This window comes from Rana temporaria, chromosome 2 (genome assembly GCF_905171775.1).
Source record: "Rana temporaria chromosome 2, aRanTem1.1, whole genome shotgun sequence".
Taxonomy (NCBI): Eukaryota; Metazoa; Chordata; class Amphibia; order Anura; family Ranidae; genus Rana; species Rana temporaria.
In genome coordinates this window covers 299,624,068-299,639,761 of record NC_053490.1, presented here as the reverse complement: position 1 = coordinate 299,639,761, position 15,694 = coordinate 299,624,068, and positions in this window count along the sequence as shown.

Below are 15,694 nucleotides of genomic sequence, written 5' to 3'. Positions count from 1 at the left end.
CGCATCTCAGGGTACACAAACGCTGACAATCTGCCTCTTAAAATTCAGCAGCTAAAGTATTTGTAGCTGCTGACTTTTAATTTTAGCACGCCCTGGTGCAGTGCCTTTTCAAAACGACAGCTGTTTCTATATTTGGGTGGGGGCGGTCATCTGACAATGCTGTTTGCGGTTAGTTGTTGCATAGGTGGGAATTTTTTTCTGTTTGGTTATCTGGTATCATGTTTGGAGTATACAACATTTTTTTTTTCTGTTAATAAACTGCATTTACTGACAACTAGCAGAGTCCTGGACATTTCTTATTTTTCTTTTACAGTAACATATAAACACATGAATGTACAGCTAAAATAACGAGGTATAACAGACTTCTTTTTTGCCCACAATTTTTCTGTTCTATAGTAGAAAAACAATCATACTATAGTAAAATGAAGCAGCTAGTTGCAAAACCAATTACATATTTATGCACACAACCACTGTGTTTTATTCATCGTAGTGTTCTAGTGTTGAAAATACACGATATGGAAACTAGAGAAAATAATTCATTTTATTTAGAAATATAGGCTGGCTGGCAATTTTATTTAGAAATATAAATATATTGGCAAAAATAAATTATTGGCAGATTTTCCACACTACCTATACTCTCGCCATTATTTAACATTCAATGTCTCATGCATTGCAGGGATTAACATTAGTTCTGGCCAACAGAGGAAACTGGAGTACCCAGTGAAAAACCATGCAAACACAGGGAGAACATACAAACTCTAGGCGGGTGGTTTCATAGTTGGGATCCAAACCAACAAACCTTGTGCAGAAGTGCTAGCCACTAAATTACTGTGCTGTCCAAGTACCACTTAGTAAATGAAATTAGATACATTAAAAAGAAATATTATTTAAAGAGATACTGGATGGATTTACTAAAACCGGAGAGTGTAAAATCTGATGCAGCTCTGCATGGTAGCCAATCAGGTTCTAACTTCAGCTTGTTCAATTAAAGTGGTAGTAAACTCTTTTTATTTCTTTTTACCCACAGGTAAGCTTATAATTAAGCTTACCTGTAGGTAAAATTAATATCTCCTAAATGTGCATCGTCTGTTCACACCTAGGAGTATATACGCCTGAAGCGCGACGCCGCAGCAGCCCCTAAGACGCTGGAGGTATGATTTTACATTGCCCTCTATGGAGATGGTTCACATCTCCACGCCGAACGCCGAACGCCGTACGCCTGCCGCCTGAAAACAAGTCCCGGACCTTTTTTTCAGGCGGCTTTCGGCGTTCGGCAAAGGAGATGTGGACCTGGGGGTAAGCTGCATTTACAATCGCGGCGTTTTGTCGCCGCAAATCGCGGTACAAAACGCCACAATTTGTCGTCGCAATTCGCGGGACAAAACGCCGCGATTAGGTACGCCAAGGTGTGAATGCAGCCTTAGACTGTCTATGGTTCCAGCCACAAAGTGGCAGTGGTCCACCTGGTGAGACGTCTGCTCACTTCTGGGTTGCCTGGGGCAACTCTGGTACTCAGCAGAGCAAAGGTTACAGTTCTGTACTCTGATCTTCTGGTCTAGGAATAGGACACCGCAGCAGGTCTGCACACACTCTTCTCCCCTGCACAGTGGGTAAATTGCCAGAGAAAAAGTTCTGTCCTCTCCTCTTCTGTCTTTGCAGGGAATCCTGAGTGTTAAAGTTTAAACCCAATAGCCTTCATAGCAGAACACTCTTTTAAGGGCTACACGTCCCATGATCCACCTCTAGCCTCCCTCGCTTGGTTCACTGTTGATGTCACAAGGAGGGACAGAGGAAGGAGCTGAGAATGTTTTAAACACACAGAGCAGCTACGGGAGCACCGTGGTGAAGGAGAGAAGAACACAGCCGGTCTCTGATCCACAGCACAACCTGCTTCTCCACACAGCTGGCAGCACACCTGGTGGTAGGGGGAGGTGTGGGGGGGAAGAGAGTGGCACCAGAATACACAGTCGATGGGCAGCACCACCTTACTTTTATAACATCAGCATTGTAATAACAATACAACATCAGTATTGTAATAATAATACGATATACGCTTACTGAAAAATCTCCTGGCTATCTCTTTACACAACTTTCTGGATTGCCTACATGCATCTCCAGTTTAATTTTAATTGCTAGGAACTACATATCCCATGGTACCTTAACCACTTAAGACCCGAACCATTATGCAGGTTAAGGACCTGGCCCCTTTTTGCGATTCGGCACTGCGACGCTTTAACTGACAATTGCGTGGTCGTGCAACGTGGCTCCCAAACAAAATTGGCGTCCTTTTTTCCCACAAATAGAGCTTTCTTTTGGTGGTATTTGATCACCTCTGTGGTTTTATTTTTTTGCGCTATAAACAAAAATACAGCGACAATTTTGAAAAAAAAATCTATATTTTTTAACTTTTTGCTATAATAAATATCCCCAAAAATATATATAAAAACATTTTTTTTCCTCAGTTGAGGCCGATACGTATTCTTCTACATATTTTTGGTAAAAAAAATCACAATAAGCGTTTATTGATTGGTTTGCGCAAAAGTTATAGGGTCTACAAAATAGGGCATAGTTTTATGGCATTTTTAATAATATTTTTTTTTTACTAGTAATGATGTCGATCAGCGATTTTTTCCCTAACTGCGACATTATGGCGGACACATCGGACACTTTTGACACATTTTTGGGACCATTGTCATTTTGACAAGGGAGTCATTTTAAGGGAGTGATTCTTACTGTAGGGGGGCGGGGCTGGACGTGTGACATCACTGATCGTCGTTCCCTATATCAGGGAACAGACGATCACTGACACTGCCACAGAGAAGAACGGGGAGTTCTTCAGCTCCTGTGACTGATCGTGGGACACCGGCGGCGATCAGGTCCACGGGTCCTGCCGGCGCGGTCACGGAGCTTCGGACCGGGTCGCGAGCGCACCGCCAGTGGCGCGTTCGCGACCCACGGCTGGACACTTAAAGGACCACGTACCTGTATGTGCCTGTGCTCAGCCGTGCCATTCTGCCGACGTATATCGGCGTAAGGCGATCCTTAAGTGGTTAATGACTGCAAGCAAGTGATTCCTAAACTGTCTCCACCTCCTGAAACCCCTCCACTTAACACCTCTGTCGTTCAGAAGGCAAGCTCTGTGAAATATGGATCACAGAATTCAAGAAAGTGAATGCGTTGGGATCTGGACAAGGTACCGTAAAGTTTTCAGAAAAAGGTTTTTATTGGGCCACCACAGAAAGTACAAAAGACTTACAGTGCAATACCATTATACAATAATGAAAATAAGTAATGCTGTAAAGGCACAATAGTAATGTCAATAAGGAAGAATGAGCAAAATATCGAAGTACGGTAAACTACCGTATTTGCCGGTGTATAAGGCGACTGGGCGTATAAGACGACCCCCTAATTTTACAGTTTTTTAAGATTTTTTGCCTGTACTCCCTGTATAAGACGACCCCCCTTCCGAGGCTTCCAACGCTTCATATTTCTTCCTTCTGGAGTCATATTCTTCTTCATTCTTGCTGGAACTGGAGCCATATTCTTCTTTCTTCTTGCTGGAGCTGGAGCCAATTACGGCGAGCAATGTATTCTATTAATGAATACAAAGCCTTTTTGGATTAGCAGAGGCTGTAACATCATCAGCCCATGCCTCCCTGACTCTCAAAGCCAATCCGAGCAGGGTACTGTATGTAGCCTGCTCGGATTGGCAGAGGTTGTTACTCCAATCCGAGCAGGCTCTGTATTAATTTGAATACATCCCTCACCGGGATTGGCTAAGCGGTATATACTGTATGTAGCCGAAGCTACATACAGTATTACTGCACATCCAGCAGATACCCGAGCAGCTGACCCAGCGTATAAGACAACCCCTGCTTTTTGGCCAGTTTTTTTAAGTGTAAAAGGTAGTCTTATACGCCAGCAAATACAGTATTTTAGTCAGGTGGTTTCCAAAAAGTAGCAATGACATAAAAAAAAATAATCATCTAAAGCAAGTTATATAATGCAGCCAGGTAAAATGAGAAAGAAAAACAGAAAACAAAAGGAAAACAAGAAACCTTGAAAGTACCACCAATAAGCCAGTTACAGCCCAATCACCTGCTATCCTATATTTATATAAAGTTATAAAACATAGCTTAAAATGAGAACAAATGCATCTCATTTGTTGAGGTTGTAGCGATTGTAGCAGTGATGTCAGCATGTCACCTGGAGCACAAGAACATTAGGAAGTGTCTAATTATCACCATCTAGTCTGTGACTTTTTTTTACATTTGTATTTTTATACATTTTTCACATGACAGAATGGACTTTATGAATTGGGATTGTCATTACTGAATTTATTTATGATGAATTTGTATATCACTTGCACCACTTGCACTCTGTATATATATATATATATATATATATATATATATATATATATATATATATATATATATATATATATATATATATTGTGATAATATATGAATTTTAACGCACTTATATGCACTTTAATTGATAGAGCAACACACTTCATTTTGTTTTTTAAATATTTGCCATTAGCTATTGAGTGGTATCTTGAAAAACAAAATATAAATATCTAAACTAAATATCTAGTTATCACACCTGTAACAACCAGTACTAATTGAGGAGGGGCCAGGTTGGAATGGACCACGTCCACCTATGCCTGTGGACACAGATGCTGCTGGCCCCCTCATAGGGGCATGGGAAAGTCTCTCCTTGTTGGCTTCCCAGACATGATGGGGGGGGGGGGGCTTATTACCCAAATTTAATAGATACTGGGAAATGTGTAATTGGATGCACTTTATTCAATGAAAACTAGTGTTTGGTTCACTTTAAATTGAGGACTGCCGCTGACAGAAATATAAAAAGTATAAGCAAAATGAAAAAAAAAGAAAAACTGTCACTGACAATTTAATAAAAAGGGGCAGCAACCAATAAAAACGCAGCAGCCAAAAAACAAAAGTTGTACAGCACTAAATGGGCCGTAGAATGCAGTATGCAGTGCATTGTAGAACATCCCGCCAAGCACCTCGCAAAGTGGGGTGTTGCCGACTAGATGAATAGGCAATGTTCGGGTCGAACTTTTGATCGGCTCAAACTGTTCACCTAACTCTACTCAGAAGTTTCAGAATAACCAGGGTTTGATTGCTTACTGTGTAAAAAGTTACATATGACTAGGGTTAGTGCAAATCAGCTATGAAACATATACAGCAACTATAGCTGTCCAGATTACTACCGTGTTTCCCCGAAAATAAGACCGGGTCTTATATTAATTTTAGTCACAAAAAACACACTAGGGCTTATTTTCAGGGTAGGGCTTATTTATTTACGGTATGTACATTGAACAACATTTAAACAACATTTTTTCAAATATCGGTACAGTCATCTTCATTTTCCTTTGAATTTTCTGTTAAAATCTGAAAATGTCCTCTGTCTTCCCCTCAGGTACCCCCCCCACCCCTCCCCCCCCTTATCAAGTCAGAAGTCTCCGTTTTTTTAGATCATTATTTCTGTTACCGTACTGTAATACTGTGTCATTTGTGGTTTGAGGTTCAGTTTTATACTGGTATACCGTTCAAAAGTATTGGTATTTTTCTGCACTGAGATCTGAGGTGATGATTACGAGAGGAGTTCAGCTTTGGTGATGTCAGCCCGCTCCGTGCAGTAAAAAGGGAGGGAGGCGCAGACGTCAGCGGGAGGAGAGGAGGAAAAAGAAGAGCCGAGATTGCCGCTGACGTCAATGCGCTGAAGACGGCATCTGGAGGGAGGAGGGGAGGGAAGAAAATAGCCACGATGCCCGGCTGATGCGCGCACAAGAGGAAGCAGCAGCAGACATCAGCCGGGGGGAGAGAAGAGGACCTCCGGCGGGGCAGCGGTGGGTGCAACGTTTGTTTAACATATATCGCAGCAAACAGAGACCTTTAGCCAGCATTTAAAAACTTTTTTTCCCCGGCGATTTACTAGGTCTAATTATCGGGGTAGGGCTTATATTGCAGCCCACCCCGATAATCCAGGTAGGGCTTATTTTCGGGGTAGGGTGTACTTTCGGGGAAACACGGTAGCTGCAGGTACATGGTTCGAAGCCAACATGAAAAAAAAAGATTCTATCCCCTACAGATAGTTGGGGTCTTAAATATATGGATATCATAGATCTGCTCTGGGCAGTTATGGAATAGTTCTTTTAAAAAGAGAGGGGTAAAATACGATCACTGATTGGTGTCTATGGTTACTGCAATTTTTATGCCGCGTACACACAATCGGTCAAACGGATGAGAACGGTCTGATGGACCGTTTTCATCAGACCAAACCGATCGCGTGTAGGCCCCATCGATTATTTATCCATCGGTTAAAAAATTCAATCTTGTTTTAAATTTAACCGATGGATACCTAACCGATAGAAAAAAAATTATCATTTGTAGGCACGTCCATCGGTTAAAAATCCATGCATGCTCAGAATCAAGTCGACGCATGCTTGAAAGCATTGAACTTCGTATTTTTTTTTCAGCACGTCGTTGTGTTTTACTCCACCGTGTTCTGACACGATCGTTTTTTTTTAACTGATGGTGTGTAGGCACCACTGATCATCAATCAGCTTCATCGGATAACTGATGGAAAAATCCATCAGACTGTTTTCATCAGACTAACCTATCGTGTGTACAGGGCATTACACTTTTTGCTTATTATATAAGCCCAGTATTTTGTAGGACTGTGGTGCATTAACATCAGCTTTGGTGGTGCCGTGGACAATTTTGTGGTGGGGTAAGGAAAATCATGAAAAGGGTTTGATTGGTTTTCTGTTATCTACCTGGAAAAGCAAAGAATGCTTACTGCTCCTGATAAGACTGGAAAACAGTTTTACAAATTATAGCCTGTAAGCCTTTATTTTATTTATGACGCCCAGCAGGAAAAAAACTGATAAATTATTGATTTATTGCTCCTGCTTATTGCTCCTGCAAACAGAATTAGTAAATAGTTTTCTCTTTTTACAGACATCACCATAGACTCCAATTCTGCTCTACTTTTTCCGTTTTGCAAAGGCGCAGAGTCAGATGTTTTTGCCCTAAGGATTCATTCGATGAGGATTTATATCATAAAGAATAAACAAGGGGATCCTGTCTATGAACCTTGTTAGACTGTACAGAATCCCCTGTCCCGGATATGTGGAATCCAGACTGTCACACCCAAGGTGTTCTTATCCCTGAACAGAAATGATAAGTATGCTACCTGTAAAGCAGTCAAAGTCAAGGGATACGAGACTCATTCAGCTCAGGAGGACAAACCATGAATTGAGAACGTCTGATGGATGCTTTTCCCTAAACAAACAACTCTGCGCGTCTCCCGGGCCCAGCTATTTCCTACCACACCGATCAACTAACCCACCTTAGGGGTAGAGGAATGTGCAGATTCCACAGACACAGAGAGCTCACTCATCTGCACAATTCATATTACAGCCTCAGCTAGCTATGTAGACTGAATACAAGAAGCCTCTATGTGCAGCTGCAACAGAGGGAAAGGTGTCCTCTTGGAATGTCACGACATTGAAGAGGAAGAATTATGAACATAGAATGATCATTTTCATTCAAGCCTAAGCATTCGTCATCATTTTACAAGTCTACATATTTTTACTTACTGTCTATGCATACATAATCAGTAACCCTAATAACACTGTACAGTTTAATTGTTGAACTTGGTAAAAACATACAGTAAATTGCTCTTTATATTTAATACATGACATTTATATTTAATTATTGCAATCAATTGAATAGTTATACAAAGAACGGTTTAAAAAAGTTATGCAAATATGGTTCACAACTTGTGTCTTAAAAACTGTGTTAAAACTTTTCAACCATTTACAATCCCTTTTCTACAACAGTGGGATCCAACTGGGAGATAACACGTGACTCCTCTATGTTCTTCCTATAGCCTGAATCTGGGACTGGCAGGGTGGAATCCTACCTTTACAATTAAAGATACTTGCTGGCCTTTTGCAAATGTTAGTACATTTGTACAATGGTCCTCTAAGCCCTGCAGGTATTAATGATCTGTACTATTATTAGTAGATAATTACTGACTGTGAATTATTAGGACAAATAATATGTGGTGATTTTTCAATATAATAATTTCTGCATAATAAAAGAATTGTAACTGTGCACTACTGTATTATCAATGTGTTGCCCAGCTTTTTTTTTTTTTTTTCTATCTGACATTTAAAGGGACTCAATGTTTTTGTGTCATATTTATTTAAGAAAAACTAAACCCATTTACAGGCAGAAAAATTAGAAATCCAGCCTGTGTGTCAAAGGTGGTTTACTCCATAAATGCAGTGGAGGAGTGAACATAACCACACAAGGGGCCAGATTCACATAGCCGCGCGGCGGCGTAACGTATCCCCTTTACGTTACACCGCCGCAAGTTTTCAGCGTAAGTGCTTGATTCACAAAGCACTTGCGTGTAAACTTACGGCGGTATAACGTAAAGCCGTCCGGCGCAAGCCCGCCTAATTCAAATCGGCCGTGTACCTTTAAAATTAGGCGCGCTCCCGTGCCGAACGTTCTGCGCATGCTCCGTTAGTAAACTTCCCTCCGTGCTTTGCGCGAAATTACGGCGCCCCGACGTGTTTTTTGAACGGCGACGTGCGTAACGTAATTTCGTATTCCCGGACATCTTACGCAAAAAAAAAAATATTTAAATTTGACGCGGGAACGACGGCCATACTTTAACATGGAGGAGTAATTTTACCCCATGTAAATAGCACTCTTAACTTTACGACGCGAAAAACCGACGTAAGAGAATGCGACGAACGTGCGTACCTTCGTGGATCGCCGTAATTAGCTAATTTGCATACCCGACGCTGGAAAACGACGCAAACTCCACCCAGTGGCCGCCGGAGAATTACACCTAAGATCCGAAGGCGTACGAAGCCGTACGCCTGTCGGATCTTAGCCAAAAGCCGTCGTATCTTTGTTTGTGAATGACAAATAAAGATACGACGCGGCAAATTTGAAAGTACGCCGGAGTATCAGCAGATACTCCGGCGTACTTTTTCTGTGAATCTGGCCCAGTGACAGGAAGTGTGTCATTAGCAGGAGTATGGGGTGAAAATAATACAAAGTGTCTTGAAACTAATATACTGCAAATGAATAAAAAACGAATGCAACTACATCATCTAGGTGTCAGTAAGCTGATATTTACTAAATTTTTGTTGTTTGATTTCAATTTCATATAGGTTTAAGTTTATCCCTTATCTTTTTTTTTGGTATCTATGTACAATCTTTGATTTACAAATAAACATTTAATTCAATCTTATTTTATTCATATAGAGAAAATGAAAGAAAAAAGCAAGCAATACAGGCATTGGTAAGGTACACCAACAATAATTATCAATTACAGCGGAACAAATGCATATTCAGGTAACATAAGAATGAAATGAAAACATGTTTATAAGGCATAACAGGAGTCCAGCTGTAGGAGCAACACCTAAAACCATTACAGGTTAAAGTAACAGCCACGTCCTCTCAAAGAAGGAAATTGTATGTGTCCTACACATAGTCCATCAGTAAAGGTTGTATTGAAAAACGGTCCTTCTAAAAAATAATATGTTGTAGGGGTTACACTCTGAATCAGTAACAATGGGTAAGTCAAACTCAAGGTACATTTGCTCCATGGATTCCTAAGGTTGTAAAAAGACAAAGAGGAAAAGGAATAGAGATAGAAAAGAGGGGGCAGAAAGATTAGGAACAAGAAGCACTCCGGCCTGGTTATGAGGTGATGTCTTCTAGACCAGTCTTTCTCAACCAGTGTGCCGTCAGAGGTTCTCAGGTGTGCCGCAACATCAGGGGAGAGAAGAGGTTTCAGATAGCCCAATTTCCCGATCCCCTGCCGGACTGTACATCGGCACTGTGAGAAGCTCTGTAAGCCTCAAAATTAAAGTGCAGAGGAGTGTGATGTGCTCTCTGCTTCCCCCTACAGTGCAGTACCCAGCTGAATGAGGAACCTGGGAGGTACTGTGCTAAAAGCTAGATTCGTTTTAAAAGGGCTTTATACATGTGTCTGTGGATGTGAGCGTCTGTCTGTATGTTTGTGTGTGTGCGTGCATTTGTCTGTATGTTTGTGTGCATGTGTGTATGTGTTTACATGTGTCTGCATGTGTCCGTGTCTGCATGTGTCTGTGTGTATGTGTGTATGTTACTTTTAATCCCCCCCCCCCATTCATGTACCAACAGAACTGCTTTTGTAGGGCTTGTTTGTGATAGTAAGCATGACTGCTGCACCTCTGAAAAGCAATCCATGCACAGATCGCTCTTCAGAGGCATTTGGCAGGCGGTAAAGAGGCATCATGTTGCATCTTCACCACCTGTTTTAAGCCCGTAAATGCAGCATCACTATACCGCAACCGTGCAATGTACACAGTTGCGGGGTAGTTGCAGTGCAGCCCCAATCACCCTGGGTATACCTCCAGCTGCAGCCACAGCATGTGTACACCGCCAGCTGCTGCCTTTGCAGCTAAAGGGGGAGAAGTTGGGGGTGGTAAAAACAGCTCAACCATGTGGTTTTACCACCCCTCCACCCTAACATGTGAACAAGCCCTTGGTTCACATCTGTGTGGCTGCATGCTGCGTGTAGGGTAGCCCATTAGATTCAATGGGCTTCCCTACCCACAAAAATGCAGGGAAAGAAGTCCCGACCTTTTTTTTTTTTTAATTGCACTGCACCAAAAGCACCCCACGTTTTCCAATGTGTGGGGTACCATTAAGAATTAACGGTACTCCTAAAGAGCAGATCATTTGTCTGTGTGTCAGGAATGGGCGTGATTTTGCGCGTGTTCCGTGACACACAGTAATGTGAACCAAGTCTTGGACTGGGGTGCCTCAAGACTGAAAATACTTTTTCCAACTGGAAAAAGGTTGAGAAACACTGGTCTAGGCTACTCTCAGCCCAGGAGGTAAACTCTGAGAAGTATCAGAACATGGACCACAAAGTCCAAGTGAGAGAAAACTGTTCATCTTTACCATATTCCTCAGCCAACAGACTTTCAAGATCTCTAATGCGGTCCACTTCAATAGCCCAATCCCCCAGGGAAGGCATTGTTGTCGATCTCCAGTGACGGGGAATCACTACTCTGGCCGCTGCCAGAAAGCGTCGCAATACATCTTTTTTAATAGATTTGTACTTTCCAGGGAGTATAGATAAGAGATCTACGTCAGGTGAAGGTTGAATAGATGTCGTCATCAGTTTACAGTGTAGTTTGAAGATCTGTTGCCAAAATCCCTGTACAGGAGGGATGCCCACTAGATGTGAAGCATGGTACCCCGGGAGCCATAGCACCGCCAACACGTATCTGGTACTGTCAAGTTTAAATTGTGTATAGTCTAAGGGCATCTCGTTACCAGTTTAAATCCTTTTTTCCTTGGTCTTAGTGGCTAGGGAAAGCTTGTGCGTCAGCACAAAGAATTTTTGACAGTCAATAGAAGAGATAGAGTGACTTAGTTCTTCCTCCCAGGTCTTTGTAAATGGTGGAAGGTCAGGAGAAGAAATATTGAGTAAGAGGGAGTAAAGTTGAGAGACCACATACGTTGGAGGTTCTACCTGTGTGAGCAGTTCCTCAAATCCTGTCAGTTCAGCTAGGATGTCTGGAAAGGATGGGAACGTTTTGCCTGTATGAGCAGTTCCTCATATCCTGTCAGTTCAGCTGGAATGGATAGGAAAGTTTGGATGTAAGAATTAGCTTGTTGTCTCTGAATCCACTGCATGGGGTGTTAGGAAAGCGAACCAGAAGGGGTATCTGTCCTTGAAGTGGGGTCTGCTCTAAGGACTTGGACAAGCCTCCTATGATCTTCTTTTTCCCATGGTCCGAATCCTGTTGCGTACATAGCTGGTGGGAAGGCCGGGGTCCCAAAGAATGGACTCATAGGCCTCAAGCGATTTGATAAGCCCCCTCGAGACAGCATGCAATACCAGATCTGAATTGTTTGACGGGTGAGGTCATTGAGGGTGCCTGAATCCCAACGAAGCATGGTCAAGGTCCATAAGAGAGCGGAGAGTTCAATTGGGTTCATATGGGTTCCAATTGAACCCAAAGCTTAGCCGAAGAGTGGTGGAACCAACCTAAAATGCGAGTGAGCACCGCTGCCTTATGATATAGTAAGGTGTCCAGGGGTTCAGGCCTCCCGCCTCAAACTTTTGGGAGAGATAATGTTTCATATCGTATTCTGGGACAGGGAGCATTCTAGATGAATTTGGAAAACATCTGGTGTAGTTTAGTACAAATTAGATATGTGTATAGGGATGGTTTGGAATAAGTATTCTTTTGAAAGTGAACATCGTGTTAGAATTTTTTCTTTCTCTTGCAGCATTGGGAGGGGAGTTTGGGCATACACTGTGTGACAGATGATTGAAGGAAAGACACCCCCCTCCACATAGGCAGAAGAACAAAAATTCAAGCAGACATGTGCTGTGATTAGACAAGCTCTCTGCTATACAAATTTCCAGCTGCTTTTATCTCCTGTGTCAGAGAGTTATTATGCTGATAACAGAAGAACGGAGCAGCAGAAAGACATGGGACTTAGGGCTTTGGGGGAGAGATAAGTAAACACTACAGATATATGTGCTAAGGTCAAATTTTCTGAATTGGGTTTACATCCACTTTAATGTAGAATTCCAGGCTAAACATAACTAATTTAGAGCATCAAAAGGTCCTTAGACGCAGGTCTGTACTGTAGCCAGAAACAGATCCTTCTAGAGATGTCTCCTAGTCAGCTCTACAAGACATCTGGGTTGCAGCTTCCTCAATTCTGACCCTCAGGTTTACAATCTGAGGCCGCATGGTAGCCTGTACAGAGGTGGGACAGCAGCCCCCTCCCTCCGGGACCCCGCTCTCCAGCCAAAGACCCCATGCACATGTACCCTAGGCATATATACAGTCACCCAGCATGCCCTGAGGCACCTGGTTCTGCCAATGGACAGGGCTGTAACGACGCCTATGCTCCCATTTGTCAGGTTTCCTCCCACTGTCCAATATGCTTTGTCCTATTGGACCAGTGTGAAACAGGCAGATAACATGAGCAGGCCCTAAGCACAATGAGCAGACCCTATCAGTGGATCACTGCTCCCTTGTAGGCAAAGAACATCTAACAGCCTTCCTGGTATGCAGGGAGACCAAAATATATGCTCTCTCTCTCTAGCACCTATCTAAGAGGGTGCTACATAAATAAACAGTAGCGCAGCTGCTGAGTGCATGAGTCCAAAAGCTGGTAGTAATCACTCTAGTGTTGGTGTTACTACAGTGATTTCCAGCTTCAAGGGGGATCCCACAGGTATGGTGCATACATACTTACATTGGTGCAAGCTTTTAAACATTGCCATAACTGCATAGCTCCCAACTGTCCCTGATTTCAAGGGACTTATTTTGAACAAAGTCCCTCTGACCGGCTTTCCTCCTCATTTGTCCCTCTTTTTTGTCTGATCTAGATAGTTGTACTGTACATAAAATTCACTATTTATCTTTCTTTCAAAAAGTGTTTTGCAGTGTCAAACCTTTCATCCAAATTTTTTAATTGCTGCAACTGTAAAATTCCAAAATCCAATATAAAGTTATAGTAGTGGTAAAAAGGCACTTGTGGGTTTAACCAATCATTTTATTTTTGTACAATTCCACTTTAAGTAGGTGTGTCTTATGCCTACATACTTTTGCTAAAAGGTGTCCCTCGTTCCCATCTCAAAAAGTTGGGAGGTATGTAACTGAAGTTCACCTTTAAATATTCTAATATTAATTGGAATTTTGTTCATGTAGAAAATACAAATCACTAAGTAGGAATGAGCTCTATGTTAGAGTTGAACATAAATTCGAACATTGGGTGCTCGCCCGTTCGCAGAATTTAGAACATTATGGAAATTTGATTGCCAGTGGAACTCCCCAAAATGCACTGCGAGTATTGACAGCTGATGATTTGCCAAAGCATGCACCTGACCTGTATGCTTTGGTGAATGACAGGGTGCCTTATGCCAATCGTGGCTCAAGAGGGTAAGTCCATGCCCCACACTACACTTACACAGCAGCCATACATAGTGTTATGTATGAGAGCAGAAAAATTATATTTCTAAAGGGAAAAAATTTAATTTATAACGGCTTGGGCTGTAATGTATTGCCGGATCCCAGTAATACACATCAGAATCATTGAAAAAAGTCCCCCCCCCCCCCCCCAGGCTATTACCAGGCCCTTTGGGTCTGGTATGAATATTAAGGAGAACCCTGTGCCAAAATAAAAAAAATGGCATGGGGCACCCCCAAAATCCCTACCAGACGCTTATAGGAGCACGCCGCAGGTAAAGGTGGGGGACGACAGAGCTGTACCAGGCCACATGCTGTCAACATGGGGAGGGTGCATTGGGGTTTTTCCATTATTTTTTCTTTGGGACCGTTGGACGCTGTGATTGAAGATGAACTGACATTGCGGGCCATTTTTTTTTAAATACGAGAATTGTCAAAACTGTCATTTTTACTTTTTTGGCACTTTTTTGGTGATAATAGGTTAGGGGTACAATGTACCCTATACTTATTCACATGGGGGGCTGGGATCTGGGGGCCCCCCATGTTAAAGGGGGCTTTCAGATTCTGATAAGCCCCCCCCCCGACAATACATTACTGTTATGAGCATGGGAAAGATGTGCTACTTTACCAACAGACCAAGGAGATCCCCAGGCACGATATTTAACCACTTGCCAACAGCCGCACGCACATTTACGTCGGCAGATGGCACGGACAGGCAAATGGCCATTTAAATTTGCCACCATGAGTCATCGGGAGCAGCGATCAGTGTCATGTCACAGTAAGCCCAGCCCCCACATAGTTAGAATCACTCCCTGCAAATGTCATTTACACAGTAATCAGTGCATTTTTATATCACTGTATAAATGACAATGGTCCCAAAATAGCGTCAAGCGTGTCCGATGTGTCCGCCATAATGTTGCAGTCACGATAAAAATCGCTGATCACCACCATTACTAGTAAAAATGCCATAAAACTATCCCCTATTTTGTAGACGCTACAACTTTTTCGCAAGCCAATCAATAAACACTTATTGCGATTTTTTACCAAAAATATGTAGAAGAATACGTATCGGCCTAAACTTTTTTAATATATTTTTGGGGGATATTTATTATAGCAAAAAGTAAAAAATATTGCTTTTTTTTCAGAATTTTTCGCTCTATTTTTGATTATAGTGCAAAAAATAGAAACTGCAAAGGTAATCAAATACCACCAAAATAAAGCTCTATTTGTGGGAAAAAAAGGACGTCTATTTTGTTTGGGAGCCATGTCGCATGACTGCACAATTGTCAGTTAAAGCGACGCAGTTAAATCTCCTCCGGGGCTGAAATGGTTAACCGCTTAAGCCCCGGACCATTTTGGTGATCAAAGACCAGACCACTTTTTGCGATTCAGCACTGCGTCATTTTAACTGACAATGCGCGGCCGTGTGACGTGGCTCCCAAACAAAATTTACGTCCCTTTTCCCCACAAATAGAGCTTTCTTTTGGTCGTATTTGATCACCTTTGTGATTTTTATTTTTTGCGCTATAAACGAAAAAAGCAACAATTTTGAAAAAATTTCAATATTTTTTACTTTTTGCTATAATAAATATCCCCAAAAAATATATAAAACATATTTTTTCCTCAGCTTAGGCCAATACG